Genomic DNA, 7012 nt, shown 5'->3' with positions numbered 1-7012 from the left:
GATGACTTAGACACAATTTCTAGTTGTTTGATGAATGGCAGCTAGCTCTAAATATAGAAAAATGTAAGTTAATGCAGATGAGTAGGGAAAGCAAACCCATACGTCTGAGTGCAGCACTAGTAGTTTGCTGCTTGATATAGTCACGATGATTAAATACCTAGGCGTAACGTTGCAGAGCGATATGACTTCGAACGAGCACATTAGGATTCTAGTAGGGAAGGCGAATGGTCAACTTCGGTTTATTGTGGTAGATGTGGTTCATCTGTAAAGGAGTGCGACCCATTTTCGAGCGCTGTTCGAGTGTCTGTTATCCGCACAGGGCGAAATTAGAGAAAGCAACAGAGAGGCAGGCTGCTAGATTTATTACTGGTAGGTTCAAACAACGCGCAAGTATTACGGATATGCTTCGGGAACTCAAATGCGAATCACTGGAGGGAAGGCGACGGCCTTTTTGAGGTTCACTATTGAGATAATTTAGGGCACCGGCATTTGAGACTGACTGAAGGACGATTCAGCTGCCGCCAATGTTGTTGTTGTTGTGGTCTTCAGTCCTGAGACTGGTTTGATGCAGCTCTCCATGCTACTCTATCCTGTGCAAGCTTCTTCATCTCCCAGTACCTACTGTAACCTACATCCTTCTGAATCTGCTTAGTGTACTCATCTCTCGGTCTCCCTCTACGATTTTTACCCTCCACACTGCCCTCCAATGCTAAATTTGTGATCCCTTGATGCCTCAAAACATGTCCTACCAACCGATCCCTTCTTCTAGTCAAGTTGTGCCACAAACTTCTCATCTCCCCAATCCTATTCAATACCTCCTCATTAGTTACGTGATCTATCCACCTTATCTTCAGTATTCTTCTGTAGCACCACATTTCGAAAGCTTCTATTCTCTTCTTGTCCTAACTAGTTATCGTCCATGTTTCACTTCCATACATGGCTACACTCCAAACAAATACTTTCAGAAATGACTTCCTGACACTTAAATCTATATTCGATGTTAACAAATTTCTCTTCTTCAGAAACGCTTTCCTTGCCATTGCCAGTCTACATTTTATATCCTCTCTACTTCGACCATCATCAGTTATTTTACTTCCTAAATAGCAAAACTCCTTTACTACTTTAAGTGTCTCATTTCCTAATCTAATTCCCTCAGCATCACCCGATTTAATTGGACTACATTCCATTATCCTCGTTTTGCTTTTGTTGATGTTCATCTTATATCCTCCTTTCAAGACACTGTCCATTCCGTTCAACTGCTCTTCCAAGTCCTTTGCCGTCTCTGACAGAATTACAATGTCATCGGCGAATCTCAAAGTTTTTACTTCGTCTCCATGAATTTTAATACCTACTCCAAATTTTTCTTTTGTTTCCTTTACTGCTTGCTCAATATACAGATTGAATAACATCGGGGAGAGGCTACAACCCTGTCTCACTCCTTTCCCAACCACTGCTTCCCTTTCATGCCCCTCGACTCTTATGACTGCCATCTGGTTTCTGTACAAATTGTAAATAGCCTTTCGCTCCCTGTATTTTACCCCTGCCACCTTTAGAATTTGAAAAAGAGTATTCCAGTCAACATTGTCAAAAGCTTTCTCTAAGTCTACAAATGCTAGAAACGTAGGTTTGCCTTTTCTTAATCTTTCTTCTAAGATAAGTCGTAAGGTCAATATTGCCTCACGTGTTCCAACATTTCGACGGAATCCAAACTGATCCTCCCCGAGGTCCGCATCTTCCAGTTTTTCCATTCGTCTGTAAAGAATTCGCGTTAGTATTTTGCAGCTGTGACTTATTAAACTGATAGTTCGGTAATTTTCACATCTGTCAGCACCTGCTTTCTTTGGGATTGGAATTATTATATTCTTCTTGAAGTCTGAGAGTATTTCGCCTGTCTCATACATCTTGCTCACCAGCTGGTAGAGTTTTGTCATGACTGGTTCTCCCAAGGCCGTCAGCAGTTCTAATGGAATGTTGTCTACTCCGGGGGCCTTGTTTCGACTCAAGTCTTTCAGTGCTCTGTCAAACTCTTCACACAGTATCGTATCACCCATTTCGTCTTCATCTACATCCTCTTCCATTTCCATAATATTGTCCTCAAGTACATCACCCTTGTATAAACCTTCTATATACTCCTTCCACCTTTCTGCCTTCCCTTCTTTGCTTAGAACTGGGTTGCCATCTGAGCTCTTGATATTCATACACGTGGTTCTCTTCTCTCCAAAGGTCTCTTTAATTTTCCTGTAGGCAGTATCTATCTTACCCCTAGTGAGATAAGCTTCTACATCCTTACATTTGTCCTCTAGCCATCCCTGTTTAGCCATTTTGCACTTCCTGTCGATCTCATTTTTGAGACGTTTGTATTCCTTTTTGCCTGCTTCATTTACTGCATTTTTATATTTTCTCCTTTCATCAATTAAATTCAATATTTCTTCTGTTACCCAAGGATTTCTAGCAGCCCTCGTCTTTTTACCTACTTTATCCTCTGCTGCCTTCACTACTTCATCCCTCAGAGCTACCCATTCTGCTTCTACTGTATTTCTTTCCCCTATTCCTGTCAATTGTTCCCTTATGCTCTCCCTGAAACTCTGTACAGCCTCTGGTTCTTTCAGTTTATCCAGGTCCCATCTCCTTAATTTCCCACATTTTTGCAGTTTCTTCAGTTTTAATCTACAGGTCATAACCAATAGATTGTGGTCAGAGTCCACATCTGCCCCTGGAAATGTCTTACAACTTAAAACCTGGTTCCTAAATCTCTGTCTTACCATTATATAATCTATCTGATACCTTTTAGTATCTCCAGGGTTCTTCCACGTATACAACCTTCTTTCATGATTCTTAAACCAAGTGTTAGCTATGATTAAGTTGTGCTCTGTACAAAATTCTACTAGGGGGCTTCCTCTTTCATTTCTTAGCCCCAATCCATATTCACCTACTATGTTTCCTTCTCTCCCTTTTCCTACACTCGAATTCCAGTCACCCATGACTATTAAATTTTCATCTCCCTTCACTATCTGAATAATTTCTTTTATTTCATCGTACATTTCTTCAATTTCTTCGTCATCTGCAGAGCTAGTTGGCATATAAACTTGTACTACTGTAGTAGGTGTGGGCTTCGTATCTATCTTGGCCACAATAATGCGTTCACTATGCTGTTTGTAGTAGCTTACCCGCATTCCTATTTTCCTATTCATTATTAAACCTACTCCTGCATTACCCCTATTTGATTTTGTGTTTATAACCCTGTAATCACCTGACCAGAAGTCTTGTTCCTCCTGCCACCGAACTTCACTAATTCCCACTATATCTAACTTTAACCTATTCATTTCCCTTTTTAAATTTTCTAACCTACCTGCCCGATTAAGGGATCTGACATTCCACGCTCCGATCCGTAGAACGCCAGTTTTCTTTCTCCTGATAACGACATCCTCCTGAGTAGTCCCCGCCCGGAGATCCGAATGGGGGACTATTTTACCTCCGGAATGTACGTTTCGCATAATGACCGCGAGGATAGAATTAGAGAACTGTGGCTCATGTGAAATCATATAGCCAGTAATTTTCCCCTCGCTTTATTTGCGATTCGAACAGGAAAGAAAGTGACTAGTTGTGGTACAGGGTACCCACCGCCACACACCATAAGGTGGCTTGCGGAGTATGTATGAATATGTAGAAGAATGCTACATGGTCTACGGCAACTCACAGAGAGTATACACTGATGAGTGAAAGCATTACGACCATCTGTTAAGGACATTTTTGCTTCACATTTGGAACGCAGTACGGCCGCGATTCTGAATGACCTAGATCCAACGAGTCCTAGGTAGGTTTATGCAGGTATGTGGTACTAGATGTCTTCGCACAGGTCAGGCAATTTCCATAAATTACATGCCAGTGGATTGTCTGTGTGCAACTGTCGCAGCGTCCCAGATGTATGCCATTGGACTCATATCAGGCAAATATGGTGGCCAAAACAGCAACGTGAGTTTACTGCCACTGAGCCGTGCTGATCCCGGCTTATAAGTTGCTTTGCGTTTGGTTTCCCACGGTTATTTCGGTTATGCCGTGGTTCTTCCTCTTTCTACGTGTGGCAGCAGCGGTGTGTATCGATATTTACACCGTATGCCATCTTTGGTCTGGTGTTTATAGTTGCGGCTTGACGGTATGCAGCCAGTCGGTCGGTTGGAGCGGATGAGCAAGCAAGCCCCCACACAGAGCAGTCGGCAGAGACCGCTGGCGGTCTCTACAGTATCGGAACGTGTGGGAGCTGTTCCGAGTGCTACGAGGTTCGTGGCTCACCGACCCAGGACATGAAAGATGAGTGGTGATTTTATGTGTTCACGTTGTCCCCTTGGTTGGTGGTTCGCTGTTGGCGGTATTCCTGGGAGCAACAGCGAGTGTACGAGTTGGTGAAGATTTAGCCGCCGTGTGGTGGAAACAACTATTTTTGTCGGTTTGAAATTCAAGTGCAACAGCGGAATTTTCTGCATTGTGGCCGTTAGTGTTCCGGCTACCTGCCCTGGTCGCTGACGTAAATTCAGGCAGTGTACTTTCCTCACCTGTTATCGCTGTCCAACACGGTGTGTAATTTTTGACAGCTTAATGTATTTTTGGTTGTGGGCGGCTAAGTCTGTAATGTTTTGGCTTTGAAATTCCTGTATACTGGTCTGTGGTTAGCAAGTCGTCATGTCGGTGGGTCCCTGACTGTCTCTTGGTTGTGTTGCCGACTTCTTGTCTCACCTAAGCGAACGTTAAGATTTCAAGGGCAGACCAAGCCCCCTGGAAACTTCTGAGCGCTGTTGCCTATACTGCCTTCTTACTAGCATTTAATTGTGTATTTTTAATGGCTATGTAGGGCAAAAGGAGGTTCCAAGCGATATTAGGAGGTATCCTGTGAATTATTCTACTTCAGTGTATGTTCCTTGAACCTAGTGTGAAAGTTAACTCGAGGTGATATACAATATTCCACTCCTTTCGTACCGAATACCATCCCGTCAAGATTCTTCCAACGGATCTTAACTGGAACACGACCTTTGTCGCGTTACACTGATTACGTGTGGAAACGAATAAGTGCAGGATTGTTTTTCGAATGCTACACTCCCGAATAACATTGCTGCTGACGGCTGTTGGGGACGTTCCCTAGATGCTTAGAATGAATATTTAGTTACTTATACGCTATTAAGGTACTTATGACAGAAAGCCAATTTAAACTGTTATTTTAAATTATATACCGCCAACTCATGAGAAACGCCTAAAGTCGTCATATTTAATAATTAATTATCATTTTACTGGACTACTTTTCCGACTAGCATATTACTTAAACTGGCATTAATGCTATGAAGTAAATACTCTTTCAACCACAGTTCATATTTTTCACTATTAATTCTCGGCCATGAGAAAGAGACGTTTTATTCCAACGGAATAAAGAAAGAAATCGACCTTCAATAATTTCGTAGATAGCGCCTACATTCCTTTCAGAGGTGTACAAAATAATTATTTGGACAGAAGGACAAACATGCTCCTTGATGTTCGTCAAAAGACACATGCATGACACATTACATCTTTCTACACCTTGTTGCCCGCGGCCATCCCACTTTAGGCTGCTCAGGAGGAGTATATTCCAGGGTTTTTTACCGTTGTTAGTGTTTCCAGTGACATTTCAGAAAAAGAGTAATCGAACAACTTTGTTTTTCTACTATTTATATGCAATTCCTTGCATTTATACCATCGTGTGCGAGCAGTCTCACGGAGGTTCCGGTGGTATCCACTTAGTCATTTATACGTACTGTAAGCTGTAACGACCACATAACAATCTCTCAAAGTGTAGTCTAACGACGTAAGTTTTGTGTAAATGGTTTTCTTTTGACATATGACCATGTGAAGACTTCGTCACCAACGTCAGTTACAAAACACTTCAGAATTATTTAAACTCTTTTTATAAGCGGTCGCTGAATGGTTCTTGAACGAAACTGTAATTAAAACATAATCATTTGAGTCGTATGCGCAGAATTACGTCACTCAGTCCAATTGGTTTGCGCAAACTTTTTTTCAATTTAGATGTCATTTCTTTTTTCTCAGACATTATATTAACGCAAGAATCTGCTTTAATAACTATTAAAACCACATTGAATAAACTTTTAAGACTCAAACTCGCGATGAACGTTGTCAAAATTGAAACTTCCTGGCACATTAAAACTGTGTGCCCGACCGAGACTCGAACTCGGGACCTTTGCCTTTCGCAGGCAAGTGCTCTACCAACTGAGCTACCGAGGCAAGACTCACGCCCGGTACTCACAGCTTTACTTCTGCCAGTATCCGTCTCCTACCTTCCAAACTTTACAGAAGCTCTTCTCCGAAACATGCAGAACTAGCACTCCTGAAAGAAAGGATACTGTGGAGACATGGCTTAGCCACAGCCTGGGGGATGTTTCCAGAATGAGATTTTCATTCTACAGTGGAGTGTGCGCTGATATGAAACTTCCTGGCAGATTAAAACTGTGTGCCCGACCGAGACTCGAACTCGGGACCTTTGCCTTTCGCGATCAAGTGCTCTACCAAGCAAGTGCTCTACCAAGCGAAAGGCAAATGTCCCGAGTTCGAGTCTCGGTCGGGCACACAGTTTTAATCTGCCAGGAAGTTTCATATCAGCACACACTACGCTGCAGAGTGAAAATCTCATTCTGTTGTCAAAATTAATAATCTTGTCAAATAAATCAATAATTCTTCATAAATAAATTCTCGGAACACGTATTTAAACTTTTGTAATATACACTAGTTTATTATCTTCCTATATACTACATATAGACGTGAACCTGAGTCTTGACAAGATAGGACTGAACATGTACAACATGATTAAACTTTCTATGACGTCATTGTTGTAGAAACATTACAAACTCTTATTTTCTCAGTTTTTAGAAGCACGACGCAACAACTCGGTTTCAGGATCTTCTGCTGCTCTTTGGCTGTTTACTCGCGACGTATAGTGGCCAGCAATTTTCTCTCTGGTCCCGGCAGCGAAGAC

At 42.0% G+C, this 7012-nt stretch overlaps 1 non-coding gene across 1 annotated transcript; it reads right to left on the bottom strand.

Annotated features, from left to right (window-relative positions):
* Positions 1–6189: 6189 nt before the first annotated feature.
* On the bottom strand, positions 6190–6264 carry Trnas-cga (transfer RNA serine (anticodon CGA)). Its single transcript has one exon. It is a non-coding gene; the product is annotated as a tRNA-Ser (tRNA).
* Positions 6265–7012: the final 748 nt, after the last annotated feature.

Source organism: Schistocerca gregaria, chromosome 3, assembly GCF_023897955.1.
Source record: "Schistocerca gregaria isolate iqSchGreg1 chromosome 3, iqSchGreg1.2, whole genome shotgun sequence".
NCBI lineage: Eukaryota > Metazoa > Arthropoda > Insecta > Orthoptera > Acrididae > Schistocerca > Schistocerca gregaria.
Note: the sequence above shows the minus strand (reverse complement) of the source record. Positions and strands in the feature narration are given on the sequence as shown.